Source organism: Callorhinchus milii, unplaced genomic scaffold, assembly GCF_018977255.1.
Source record: "Callorhinchus milii isolate IMCB2004 unplaced genomic scaffold, IMCB_Cmil_1.0 Scaffold5, whole genome shotgun sequence".
Lineage (NCBI taxonomy): Eukaryota > Metazoa > Chordata > Chondrichthyes > Chimaeriformes > Callorhinchidae > Callorhinchus > Callorhinchus milii.
Window position 1 is genome coordinate 19,792,749 of NW_024704746.1, and position 14,200 is coordinate 19,806,948.

Consider the following 14,200-nt stretch of genomic DNA (forward strand, 5'->3'; position numbering starts at 1 on the left):
ATCACTGAATCCACGACTGTTTGTGGGACACTGCTGTGCTCAATTGGCTGCCGTGTTTCGCCCACAAATATTGAAGCTGCCACGCAGCTGTGGACTCACACACTGTTGTTAATTCAGATGTAAGTTACCTGTTCAGGTCTTGTACTTACATGGACAACCATAAATAAGAATGTTTGATAAGATAATAAAAAGGCCATAATAAATAAATTATTTCCCTTGTGGCAGTCGATTATAGATATTCACACGTACTGCAGTTTGTTTTGAATTGTCACTCAACACATCACAACAGAATGTGGGCCTGCATTGACTTTCTGTAAATAACTATTTTTGCCAGAATAAATAATAATATTTCCCACAAAGGGTTATCTAAAGGTGATCAACACTTACAAAGGTCAAGTCTTCAATGGCTCCCAGTGGCCATTCTTCATTTGTAATAATGATAACAACTCTTACTTTTGGTAAATCGCCTTCTCCGTCCCAAAGCACTTTACAGGATGTATTGTAAAGTGCAATGACTGTAAGCCTGCAGAGTGTCTGTCAGTGGACACCATCTGTGGGGTCTATTACAGCCTTGTATACACACCTGCATGCTTTCAAGTACAAGATCACCGGATAATACTCATGTATTTTCAGTTGCCTAGCTTGGGGGCACTGGGGCCAATTTGTTCCCAGCCAAGATCAGCCTTGAACCTTCAGGGCTGCATGGCTTATCTCCGCAGTGGACAGACTCTTTTACCAGCTCAGCTACCAGTGAAAAGTGACACAATCCAGTCTTTAATTGGAACATACATTTTTTAAAGGTCAGTTTTAATAATGCACGTCTATTCAAGAGAAGCCTGGGGAAGATTTGATAGAACCCGTTCTGGTATATAAGTGGCTCAAGATTTGCAATAAGTTGATTTTTGCGTCCCTAAAAAAAAAACACCTGCTGGGGAGACAGGGGGAAGCTCAAATTGCAGTTGGTTGTATGTGTAGCCATAACAACAGCATTGAATCACTTCTGCACTCAGCAAGTCATCTCTGCCACCAGCAATTGGAACCGTTTGGGATCTTGGGAATGCCAAGGATTTTAACCATTTACCCGTGGGACACTGAATATGCTTTACCTCTTAAGGATAGGGAAGGTGTCATTTCATCTGAGATGTATTTGTGGGCAGCTTTAGTCAGTCCATTTTTTAATGAAAGGAAAGAGATAAATGTAGCAATGTGAATAATAATAATCCTTGCATTTGATGTAGTGCCTTATCACATCTTTGAGATGTCTCAAAGTGCTTCACAGAATATACTGTAAAGTGAATTGACTGTATATTTTATGGGTGAAACGTGGCAGCCAATTGCGCACAGCAGTGTCCCACCAAACAGATTGGATTGAGTCCAATTGCAACATGTGATGTAAGTTAACTCCAAAGGTGCAAATTTACTCAGGTGTTGAATTTAGCGACTTTATGATAAAGTAATGAAATCTCCTATAGACACACACACACATACATACACACACATCTAACTAATAGGCCTCTCAATGGATCCTGGGAAAAGCAAAGCCTGCATTAAATATATCCTTTTCTTTGGCAATACAATAATTATCCAAATCCTCTCAGAAGACAAAATCCAAAGTTCCTGTTGAACCTGATCAACCAAATGCTTAGGTAATTTGACAATATTGACAATAACCAAGGACCTTTTTCTCCATCAAGGTGCTTCAAACTGGGCAGCTAACCTTTGTCCTTGTCTACACAGTCAGCTGGTCAGCTGTGTTTGGAAGCTTGTACCTTTGAGAACATTTGTTTAGCTTGTCTTTGGTTCACCTTTCATGTCATTGAAATGCTTTATGGCAATCCTTGCGATCTGTCCTCTCTTTGAAGTTGGTCACGTTTGATTTATCAACTATTTATGGTCCTGTATCTCACATTTTCCTTGTTCTGCAAATGTTATTTTTGGATCCAAGGGTTCCTTTCCTTTGTTTGACAGTTTCCTTCGCCAGGAAGTCTAAGAAGACTGTATGTCCCACCCTTTGTTTTCCCAGCACTTCCCATAATTTTAATTTCTGGTTTATGCTTAAAGTGTGTTCCGCTGTGTTTCAATAAATCGGATTTTCTGTTTGTTATTTTGAATACCAATGGAGAATGAACCCAAAGAGGTGTCACCAACAGAAAATGTCCATGTGGCATTGAATATAATAATATTCCTTGCATTACGGTGCCTTATCACGTCTTCGAGATGTCTCAAAGCGCTTCATAGGACATATTGCAATGTGAATCGACTGTGTATAGTTTGTGGGCGAAATGTAATAAATATATTACAGGCTGTCTGAATAGTGGAATCTAATATGAGATAAGCAACGTGTCTAAGTGCTGACAAATGCACAAAAACATGGAGGGTGAGAATCTGACATGGAGCTGTTAAAGACATCATTCTGGAGTCATTGTCAGTGCTGTATCTTCAAGTAAGGAATCACGAGTGACATACATGCAACTCTACTGAGGAGAGGTTCACTACACGCTAGGTGCAAGAACGGAAATTAGACACCAACATAGACATGTGCATCACCAGCACTTCACAAGTGATTAATAAAGTCGTCAGCGGGCTCAGTTGGGAGCACTCTTGCCTCTGACTCAGAAAGTTGTGGGTTCAAGTCCTACATCAGGACTTTAAACTCATACAGTCCAGGCTGACAGTCCAATACAATGCTTAGGATACTACTGCATGGTTGGAAGCACTGTCCCTTGGATGAAACCACAATACACTTCACAATAAAATCCACTGAAGTGTTTTGCAATGTGCTAAGCCTGACTAATCTGACTAAGCCAGTCAGGAACCTGGGTGTCTTGTTTGACTCTGAACTGTCCTTTCTCCCCCACATCCGCACCATGACCAGTACTGCCTACCACCATCTCCGCAACATTGCTAGACTCTGCCACCACCTCACCCTTCAGGCTGCCAAAATCCTCACCCTCGCATTCACTCAATTATGGAAACTCCCTCCTCATCGACTTGACAGTTTCCTTCACCAGGAACTCTTCCCTTCACAAGCTGCAGATCATCCAAAACTCTGCAGCTCGTGTACTCTCGCGCACCAGGCTCCGTGACCCCATCATTCCCACCCTCGCCCAAAGCCACTGGCCACATCCATGGCCTTGCCCCCTCCTACCTCTCTGACCTGCTGACTCCCTACCAACTTGCCCACTCCCTCCATTCAGTGGGCTCTGGCCTGCTCCATGTCTCCCGCCCGACCACCCTCCCATCGGTGTCCGGGCTTTCAGCTTCTCTGCCCCCACACTCTGGAACTCTATCCCACAGTGTCTTCACCTCACTTCCTCCCTCGCCTCCTTCAAGGCCGGTCTTAAGACCCTCCTCTTCGATCGTGTCTTCGGTTGCCCTCCCACCTCTCTGCCTTCCCTCACCCCTACCCCACCCATCCCCCATGCTCGGGTCCTGATCCCTGACCGTCCAGCGCCTCGGGACATCCTCCCAACGTGAAAGTCGCTCTTTGCTCTATAAATGTAATTTTGTTGTTGTAGGGTGAAAGGTGCTCAGTTAAATCCAAGGAGTACTGTTGTCTACCTGCAGTCTGCAATTCTTAAATTTGCGCAAACAAATCAAAAATCTACAGAGTACGGCAGAAACTAAACAGGAAAGTCAAATAACAGGCCCACCGCTGTAAATATGTCCATTTTAAAATAACAGTAATTATTGCACAGGAGACGGGAACAACGGGGTTCCTGCTTTCAGAGGTTGCTCTCCTGCTGCTGTTTGTTATAGTAGAACACTTGCCAAGGCATGGCTTTGAGAAACCTCTGTCATTATTTCATTTCACACGGACAACATTTCGGGACCTGGACGAACGTAGCAAAAATGTAATTGATTGTGATGTGCATGGTAATAGAAATACTAAATCGACTCAGAGAGTGTCCCTGACTGCCCTCTGCAATTATGGTCCATTCCTCTTCAACTGCAATATCCCCACCCACGTGCTTTCAGGCAGAATATTCCTCGGCCCTCTTTCCCTTGATTCGTTACAATCTTTGCCGTTCTTAAGCTCACTGATGCCAAGTGAAACTCAATCTTAACTTGCTTTTTGATAAAACCTTGTCAGCTGTAAGAGCTCTTCCTTCAACAGGTCTTAGTGGAGTCCTGTAGCTCAGTGATTAGAGCACTCGGTTTGCAAGCGAGAGACCTGAGTTCAATTCCAGGCAGGGCGAAACCTTGGGCAAGGTTCCTTACTCCACACAGAGCCTAATAATAATCCCTCCAAAAAACAAAAACAATAATAAATTGGTCATTTTCAATCTACGAGTGTTTGTGGGACACTGCTGTGCGCAATTGGCTGCCGCGTTCGCCCACAAATATACAGTCAATTCACGTTACAGTGTGTTCTGTGAAGTGCTTTGGGACGTCCTCCCGACGTGAAAAGTGCTATATCAAATGCAAGGATTATTATTATTATTAACACAAGCTAGGCAGGCCTGCTTCCTTTGTTTTTTTTGCTTAATAAAGGAAAATTCAATTTAGAAATATTTATATTCTGTTTAGCTGTCTATTTATAGTTAAACTGTGATATGTCGCATTCTGTATGGCCCAAAGTTATTCTGCAGGACGCTACGGACAAGCTACTGGTTTCCTTGTGTACAACAAGAAAGTTTATGGAGCAACAGGCAACCATCAAAGTGAACTCCAGCGCAATGCCTCTTTAAATACAACAGGAGCAGTTTGCACAGATAAGAGCCCAAATGTTGACCAGGGGTTTATTTCTGCAGTATGACTGCATGCTTGCAGTGCTTTTACCATTGGCTTAAAGTAGTAGTTTCCGTTATTCTGTCAAGTGCTTTCCTGTGCCAGCCTGTAACCTGAAGAATTTATGGTATGATCCATTGCCACACATACCAGCCCTAAAAGTTGAAGTCTCAGGCAACTACTGGACTGACCACTTCACTGCAACAACTGGTGGGGCAGATTGCATCTCCATTTTGCATTAAAGGTGAGATCAATTACTAGCCTTTATTGGAATGATGATTATTCCCAACTTTGTTATCGTACTGCCTATTTGCGTTGTTTCCTGAACCTGTTCAATTTTTGGGTGTAATTGTACTGTCAGGTTGTCAGACTCCCACAGTGATTTTCGGATAAAGTTGGTAAGAATTCTGCAGTCTCATGAAAACTGAACATGGAAAAGACTTTGATTAATATAACTGCAGGGCTAATGCTCATCATTGTGTTTAAGGGCTTTGTACTTTGGAATTTTTAATACAATTTCAGTCAGTTCATCAATTCTGCTGTAATTTCAGGGATCACTGACACAGCAGGCATTCAGTATATTTCTACAAATTTACTCTCGAAAACAAATAAGTGCTTACGTGGCATTTGAAACTCTCAGCATTTTGTTTCAGGGAGCTCCTGTCAATATTGATCCAAACGTCCTTCAACACATTCTGCACCAAAGATCTCTTCACAAGTACAGAGCTGTGATCTCAGCACAAATTACACTGCACACAAAACAGCGACAGTTTTCCAATTCAATTTGCTAACATTTTGTTTCTCTATAAGAATCCTCTATAAGATTTCTGTATTTATTTTAAAAAAAGCATAATGCAGATCCCTATGAAATGCATCACTGCATAGCATTTAGGCTGATATTTTCAGGAAATACTTCATACAAATGCTATTGAGATGTTAGGATCTCCTCTTAAACAGAACTACAGATATTCTCGATTTAATTTTATATATTTAGAAAGTAACTTCTGAAAAATCAGATGTACATTCGATGGAATCATTTATTATTTTGAAGTCTGGTTATAATAGTTTATTGAACTTCGGTTTACTTTTCAATATGATGGATTTCTTTCTGCTCCTGTTATTTTTTTATTATTATTGAGGTGGATCTCTTCAAATTATAGTTTACGGAATACGGCACACCTAAAGCATGTCTTTAGTCACTGCTTACTAAGCATTCAAGCTCTATTGGTCAGATGGCACTCTGCCGGGAGAATTCAGTACTAAAAACAAATTATCTTCAGAACATTCTTAACAAACAGTCCATAGCACATTACTTCTGATGCCTCGAGTCTATATGTCTGCTGATCATTTCCTTTTTGGAAACTTAATAGAAGTCCTCTCCACAAAGGAGAAGCATTTAGTTTGAAATGTTATGCCAAGGTGGAAAAAGTTACACAGTACCATTGGCAGAGGAAAATATGAGTCAGAAAGTGGCAGTGATCACATAACCAAACTGAAATGGGGAAAAATAATGAGGAGCTGATGGCATCAGGTCCTAATTCTAGTAATTAGACCAAAGGTGCGAATGTCACACTTTAATGTAATGCATTTGGGTTATGCAGCATGAGCAACTGGCTTGCACACACTGAATGATATGGCATGTCTAACATTTGACTCATAGCTGCAACCTGTCTCAGACTCTGAATAGTGGGTATATATCAGGTCGAGCCGTTCGAAATGCACATTCTGAACTAGTGAGATCATTGTTACAAATCCGAAGGAAAGTTTGTGGTTCTTAAACTGGACATCTGTTCACCCGTCAGCTCTCTAGGGAGAGCGGGGCATTCAATAACATAGTTATCAAATTAATTACAACAACTTCTACTTATACAGCACCTTTCACAAAAGGTAATCTCAAAGCATTGTACAGAGACAGTGTGGAAATTAAGGGAATAGGAGGGAGTTGATTTATAAGTACACTGAGGCAAATTTCCACATGATTTTACAACTGATGATAAAACTCCTTCAGCACAAAGCAACAGAATTGTGCTTTACTTACACTTAGCTCACAGGGAAATAATTCTGTATCAATGCTGTGCCTGTAGTGTTGACAAATGATTACAATGAGCTCCTGACGACGACAACAAAATTACATTTGTATAGGGCCTTTCACGTCGGGAGGATATCCCAAGGCGCTGGGGTTTGAACCCATAAAATTCTAACTTAGAGGTGAGAAACTGAGTTGGGTTGGCATTCAGTCACGATCATTGGGTTAGACTGAAGGTAATAATAATCCTTGCATTTGATTTAGCACCTTATCACATCTTCAAGATGTCTCAAAGTACTTCACAGAATATACCGTAAAGTGAATTGACTGTACATTTTGTGGGTGAAACATGTATAAATAGTAATAAATATTCTGTGAAGAGGGCAGGCTTATTAGACTGCCTAGCTTTTAATCATGTCCTACTTTCTTTGGACCCAATTACTTTAAAATCTTTTGGGGGTTATTTATTCAACATCAAAGAAAAGCAACAGATGAAGAAACTGAGGGTGTTAGCATTGTAACTGAAAGAGCTTGAAGTACATTCTGATGAGACTGTTGTCTGGCAGTTTCATTCTATTATTTTAGGAACCTGCGAAACCTGGAAAGCAACACACCAGCCATAAATCAGTTTTTTTGCAGTCTCTTAGTATTCCTCATAAATAATCCTTGCATTTCACACAGCGCCTTTCATTTTTGCCCACAAAACGCACAGTCAATCGACTTTGCAGTATATCCTTTGAGACAATTCTTTGAGACGTATCGAAGACATGATAAGGCGCTATATCAAATATTATTACTTATATCTGGAGGCACTTCACAGGATAGTAGTGACTGTTTTTTGGTGAATGCCGCAGGGAATTTGAACCCAGCAATATCCCACAAACAGCCGTGAAGCGAATGATCAATTTTATTTGGGGGATTATTAGCTGGGAGACTGGGAGAAACTTCATTTTCTCTTTGGTTAGTGCCATGGGACCAACCCATCTAAACAGGCAGACAGGACCTCATCTAATCTGGCAATGCAGTCCAATCCCAGCATTTGCACTGGAGTGGCAGCTTAGATTGTGCGATTCTAAGTCCGGGCGTGGGGCTGAGCTGTTAGCGACGGGAAGAGGCATAGAAAAGACCCCCACTGACCATTTACAGTGTGGCATTGGCGGCAACATGGAAACAGAATGTTTGCTGCCCTCCTACCAGGCCAAGGCTTTACGGTACACGACAGCTAAAGAGATCAGAAAATTAATATAAGATTGGGCAGGATAGAACTTGCAAAAGTTTAGAATCACCCAGAAAATTGTTGGAAAGCTTTGCAACTCAAGGTTGGGATCAGTAATTGCCAGCGTTCATATAATCCGCTCATCATCCAGATCTTTGTTTTTTTAGATGTAAAGCTGATGTTTTTAAAACTTCATATAAAGTGAATTTAGATGTAAAGGCACATTTCATAAATAAACCGTGGTTTATAAAACAAACTTGGAATGCTGTGAAGCCCTTTATCTCTCTCTGTATTGAGATGTACAATGTTAGCTCCGGCTTTGTTAATATTCGACTGTAAGATGTGGCCTTGACCATGACCTTGATACTATTCTGTATTGTTTTAAACAAGCATGCAGCCTGATTACTTAGCCAAGAAAACCCAGCTCTCGTCAAACAGAGTTCTCTTGTTCATTTAGTACCTTGTTCATTATCTCTTTCCTTGGAGATATTAATGGTGATATCAAGCATTCCATTTCTTAACTTTGCCATTATCAGTGCCTTTGTAGACCAGAGCACTCATACTGTAAATACAATCACCGGGAGTAGGATAAAGACAGTCATACACTATAAATTGTAGTAAATCTGTGTAATAAACGTGTAAAACATGGAAGCGTTTTGCCCGCAAATATACATAAAAATTCACTTTATAGTATATCCTGTGAAGCGCTCTGAGATGTCTAGAAGACGTGAAAAGCACTATATCAAATGCAAGGATTATTATTTGTTATAAGCTCTACATATCAAACTATTTCCAGTTTCCAATATCTTACAAGAATTGCATGTTCAATTGTATAACAATGTCTGAATTGATGTCCTTTTGATGCGAAATGTGCTATATCAAATGCTAGGGATTATTATTGTAAACATATTTAGGTAGTTTATTCATATAGTGTGTTTTAAACAGGAAATTTAGTACAAAACTGAACTGGCAAGTGTTTTACACCTGTGAGAGTTCAATTGGGTGATGCTATATTCAAGACAAGAATGTTATTATTGTTAGCTTAAATACCACGAAAATGTTTTCCTTAAAATGTGTTGCTTAGCCAGACACGTGATTGAATCCTTAGGCCTGGTCTTTTCACAACTAAAGCCCTCTTTTTTAATCTCAAACGATTTCAGTTCCAAAGAAAACGACAAAACATTGGAGAGAAAAATGGAATAAATAAACAGTAGCAGGTAAATGGGAGGGAGCAGTAATACCAATTGCAAGTGTTCAGAAACATGCTATATAATTCACTATGTCATTCATCTGCTGCTACTAGTTTATAAAATACACACAACCCAGGGCGAGAGCAAACAAGCTGATTGACATGACGCCAAAGCATTTGAATCTAATTTCCGAGAAAAGTCATTTGCTAATTGCATCCGACTGCCACTGCGTAAGATGCAGTAGGAAACAGCTGTCGAGCCAAAGCAAAGCAAGTTTGAATCTGAGACGAAATACCGGGACGAATTTGGCCATTGATTTGTGCAGCCTGGAATGGTAGGGAGTTCGGTCAAGTTGCTTAAAAGATTCGAGGATATTTGTAAATAACCTAATACATTGTTCATTGATGAAAGTAAAATGGACCAACCAGCCAGTGGCCTGGACTAAACTCCATGTTGGTTAGGAGTTTTGAAGCATTTTAAAGCCTGGGATCACAACAAAGAATACATTTTTTATTTACCAAGAGGAGACAATTTCCTTCACCTCTTCCAAAGGATCCCTCAACTGATCTGCAGCATTAAGAGCAAAGGTAAGAACAAATGCATTTGTTTCCTGATGCAGGTGTTTTTCTTCTTTTGGCTCCACATGTTCTGAGGTCTATAGCTTTTCAATTGAGGCATTAAAAATATACTTTTGTAAAGGCTGGCATCACAAATTGCTTATTTAAATCTAAGCAAGGTAGATAAAGAAAAAAACATGAGCATTGTTATTTATGTCTTGCGCTAATCTTGTAATGCCTTTAATCTTGTTGCTATGTCAGCATTAAGAACTTACAGCTGTGTTTCACGTTTTGCATGAGGAGCCCAAGACTAATGTTTGTCGCCAACGATCATACAGAAATACGATCGTAATATAAGCACAAAATAAGTATTGTATTTATAATGTATTTATGGCTTTGAGCAAGGTGACTTGAGAAGTTTGGATCAGTGGCATTTTACTGCAAGTTTGCCAAGTACCAATTTCCACAGATACTGTACTGATGCAGAATTATATCTCTTATTATATCTCATATTACAGCACATGGTATGGTTTAACGAATACCTACTATAACTTAAGACTGAAAAGAATTTACTTGTGAGGAAAGAGAAATAAGGTAAAGCTTGTCAACAGCAACCAAAATGAACCGGTCACAATAATCAATAGTGTATTTAAGACACATTGCACAAAATATGCAGATATCAAATTATTGCCATCATGCTGTCTATCAAAAGATGCCCTCATCTTTATAAGCTTCATAAGGAACATAATACAATGTCCACTTCTTTAATATTCATCCTTTGGCTTCTCTGAGTGAGACAGACAAATTGGTGTCAAACTGTGGACTGATTTGTGTTGTTGAACCATTGTGGGACGTCACTAGAATATAGGACGTTATATATATGTATATATATATATAGAGAGAGAGAGAGAATTATCCCAGCAATTCCTGGTCTCTGTAAGGATCATCCTGTGTGCCATAAATATTTAATTCTAACAATTCTGAAATTAGAATGGTACATAGTATATTATTGCAATGTTTTTGTATGTTGTTAAGAATCCAGTAGCTTGAAACAATATTTCACCATTTTCTAGAGCATAAAAATAAATATTTTAACCAATATTTTAGCAAGACTCGTGGTGAGTGACCCAACCAACTGGTGATATAGTGATGTTTCACTGTGCTTTCTGTGATTGATAAGTTTATTTATCAGGCATAGTTTTCAATGATAAAACCACATCGCAACCTGAGAAAATACAGTACTTCCTTAAAATTCATCCTCCCAAGAAATTAACACACAGATTTTTGACAACAACATTTATTGATTTTAAATTCAGATTTACAATTTGACATACACATGCTGTCAGAAACATTAAATTTGCTCATGTTGAAATAATTTTTTTTAACATTCCCCCAACGGTTATTTCATGACCAGAGTCCAAATAGATGATGACAGTGATTTACTGCATTAACTCCGGATGATCTGATTAGTAGAGACAGATTATTCTAAAGAACATACAGGTATCTGAGTGGAGAGAGAAAAAAAACTGCATAACCATTGTTAAATGAAATGTTGGTCACTCAGAACTCACTGTAACAGAGGAATAAATGAAGTAGCCGCATACACAACAAATCTGGAAAATCTGGGGTAGAAATTCTGGTGGCATGTAAACCTACGATCCTCCTTGACTTCGACACATACATTTATTGCTATAAGTTAATAGCACTGCAATAATTCTGTTAAAGATGCATGTTGCCAATTGTACCAGGTTGGGTCCTTCTGCACCAACTTGTAACTGTAACTTGCCTCAACAATTACACTGACTTTAAATTTGGTCAGAACTAAACAAAATAAGAGAGTTGAACTGCTAATGAGGTCCAATTAAAGGTTTTAGTCACAGTGCTGATTTTTTTTCCTCTTTAAAAAGCGGCTTTTGGAATTCACTTGGGTTTTTACATGGCATGCACAATTTCACACTCCAAATGACATCAATAACTATAAAGTCTACAAAGGAATTTTGAGCTCTATGTCAATATTAGCTGCAGAGACTTTAATGCATTTCAGCTAATCTCTAAAGAGTTGTCCAGCTTCATTAGAATGTGTTCCATTAATAGATCTTTGGAATGCATTAATTCCTCCAGAAAGTCATAGATGAGAAATCATTGAGGGATTCAAGAAAAAGTTGAATAATTACTTGGGAAGTAAAAATATAAATGGTGAAATACCAGGAAACTGCTAGTACTTGAGTAAAAGGTGTGGACGATGGGTTCCATATAATTTTTGCATCAACAAGTTAGTAAGTTAATTATACTTTTTTCAGGGTTAGTCTTTAGCAAAGGAAAAAATCACAGGTAGGACAGCCAATCTGTCAATTTCCGACAGAAGAAAAGACATGGATATCTCAGGACCATTCCATGGATTGAATGCAGGTACTATTTCCTGAAAACCCAAGGTGCTCTTGCCATGTAAGATGAACACAATTTATTCCTTAACAACTTAAATTATGGCAGACATCTTAATTGACATCACTAATGTTCGGTATGCAATTTCGACTCCAGAGTGAGAAGGTAAGAAGTGTGACTATGGGAGGTGTCAGTGCGATGGTCAATAGCAGAACAGCTTCATGGGGCTGAAGATCTTCTCCTGTTCCCAAATTCCTATTTAATTTGAAAGAAGAGAAAGACTTTATTTCTATTTACAAACAAAATCCTTGCCGTCAGTGGGGACAGAGTTTCTTCCAATAGATTAGGGCATTACGACCCTGAGCAGATTATGTTATACACATTCCGTCAAAACTGAGGCAAACTTATATCAAATATAAGGACAGGTGCACCAAAAAGATATTTAACTGAAGGCAGCAGAAAAGAATCCATTTAAGAAATGACAAATAATAAGAGAAATTGTATGTTTCTTTATGTACAGTTCAATACATATAAACACAGTATTATTTTTCAAGAATTGTTGCATTTCAGTCAGGGCTGAGCATGATAAGAGCAGAATTAATACGATTAGCGCAATCACCCGTTTTTGCTTTGATCAGGACTCCGCATGAGTTTCGGAGTGAATGGGAATTGTATCTTTGCGTATGTTGTACTGTCCATCCTGCAGTCCCTCCACCTCACCCCCTCCCTTGCTACCTTCAACAACAACAACAAGATTCCATTTATAGAGCGCCTTTCACGTCGGGAGGACGTCCCAAGGCGCTGTACAGTTGGGTCAGGACCCGAGCAGGGGGGAAATGATCAGGGTGAGGGGAGGGAAGGGAGGGAGGGAGCGAGGATGGGGTAGAGAGTCGAGAAGGGAGCTGAAGGCTCGGTCAAAGAGAAAGGTCTTGAGACCGGCCTTGAAGGAGGAAAGGGAGGAGGCGGCGAAGGCACTGGGGGATAGAGTTCCAGAGCCTCGGGGCTGAGAGGCTGAAGGCCCAGCCACCGATGGTAGGGCGGTTGGGGCGGGGGATGTGGAGCAGACCGGAGCCAGAGGAATGGAGGGTACGGGCAGGTAGGTAGGGGGATAGTAGGTCGGAAAGGTAGGAGGGTGCAAGGCCGTGAATGGCCTTGTAGGTGAGGATGAGGATCTTGAAATCGATCCTCTGGGGGATGGGGAGCCAGTGGAGGCGAGTGAGGGTGGGAGTGATGTGTTCCCGAAGCCTGGTGCGGGACAGTACACGAGCTGCAGAGTTCTGAATGATCCATCTCAAGACCCTCCTCTTCGACCGTGCTTTTGATCTCATTCCTTCCTCCCCCTGCCCGCCACACACCCCGGGCTCCGTAACTCTGTCTGTCCAGCGCCTTGGGACATCCTCCCGATATGAAAGGCACTTTACAAATGTAATTTTGTTGTTGTTGTAGTATTTCAAGAGAACTTGTGAAACTGAATGAAAGAACTGAAAGTCTCTAGGATTTTATTATAAAATAAGATTTTTTGTAACATGTCGAGTGATGTCTCTGTAATAAAATAGTATTTATGATAACTCTGTACCTTTTATAATAAGCCCTTCAAAATAATTTCTAAAAATAACTTGGTCGTTTGTGGGACACTACTGTGTGCAATTGGCTGTTGTGTTTTGCCCATAAAATGTACAGTCAATTCACTTTACAGTATAATTCTGTGAAGCGTTTTGAGACGTCTCGAAGAAGTGATAAGGAGCTGTATCAAAATGCTGGAGTGCTGATGGCTTCTGGATGAGAACTAGTTTGGTGAAGCTCTGTGGGAGAGTGCAACATATCATGTTATGAGTGCTATCATAACCTCACACCACATATATCTAAACATGGTTCAGAATGCAGTTAGGCATGCTGACTTAGTTGTCTGCTGGGTGAGGAAGCTCGACAGTGTTAAACAATATGGATATATTCTTGTGATTTTGACAGCTTTGGATTTCCTTCTGTTGCTCACATTACAATCTGCAGCTCCGAATGCTGAATGGGTCAGAAGCAAGATGTTCTTGAAAATATTTAATCAGACTACAATACTGAAACCTCCAATGTTTTTAAATCCCTA

General features: G+C 40.0%; 1 protein-coding gene across 2 annotated transcripts in view; it reads left to right on the forward strand.

Moving 5' to 3' along the window:
- The first annotated feature begins 4,869 nt into the window (after nt 1-4,869).
- LOC103174629 (paralemmin-2) overlaps nt 4,870-14,200 on the forward strand; it is a 29,612-nt gene continuing 20,281 nt past the window's right edge. The window contains exon 1 of one of the 2 annotated variants that reach the window (XM_007887100.2): nt 4,870-4,975. The gene's annotated coding sequence lies outside the window, so the exon portion shown is untranslated. Of the gene's footprint in view, nt 4,976-9,453; nt 9,751-14,200 lie in introns of those variants that run through there. The other variant, XM_007887101.2, reaches the window with a different exon arrangement.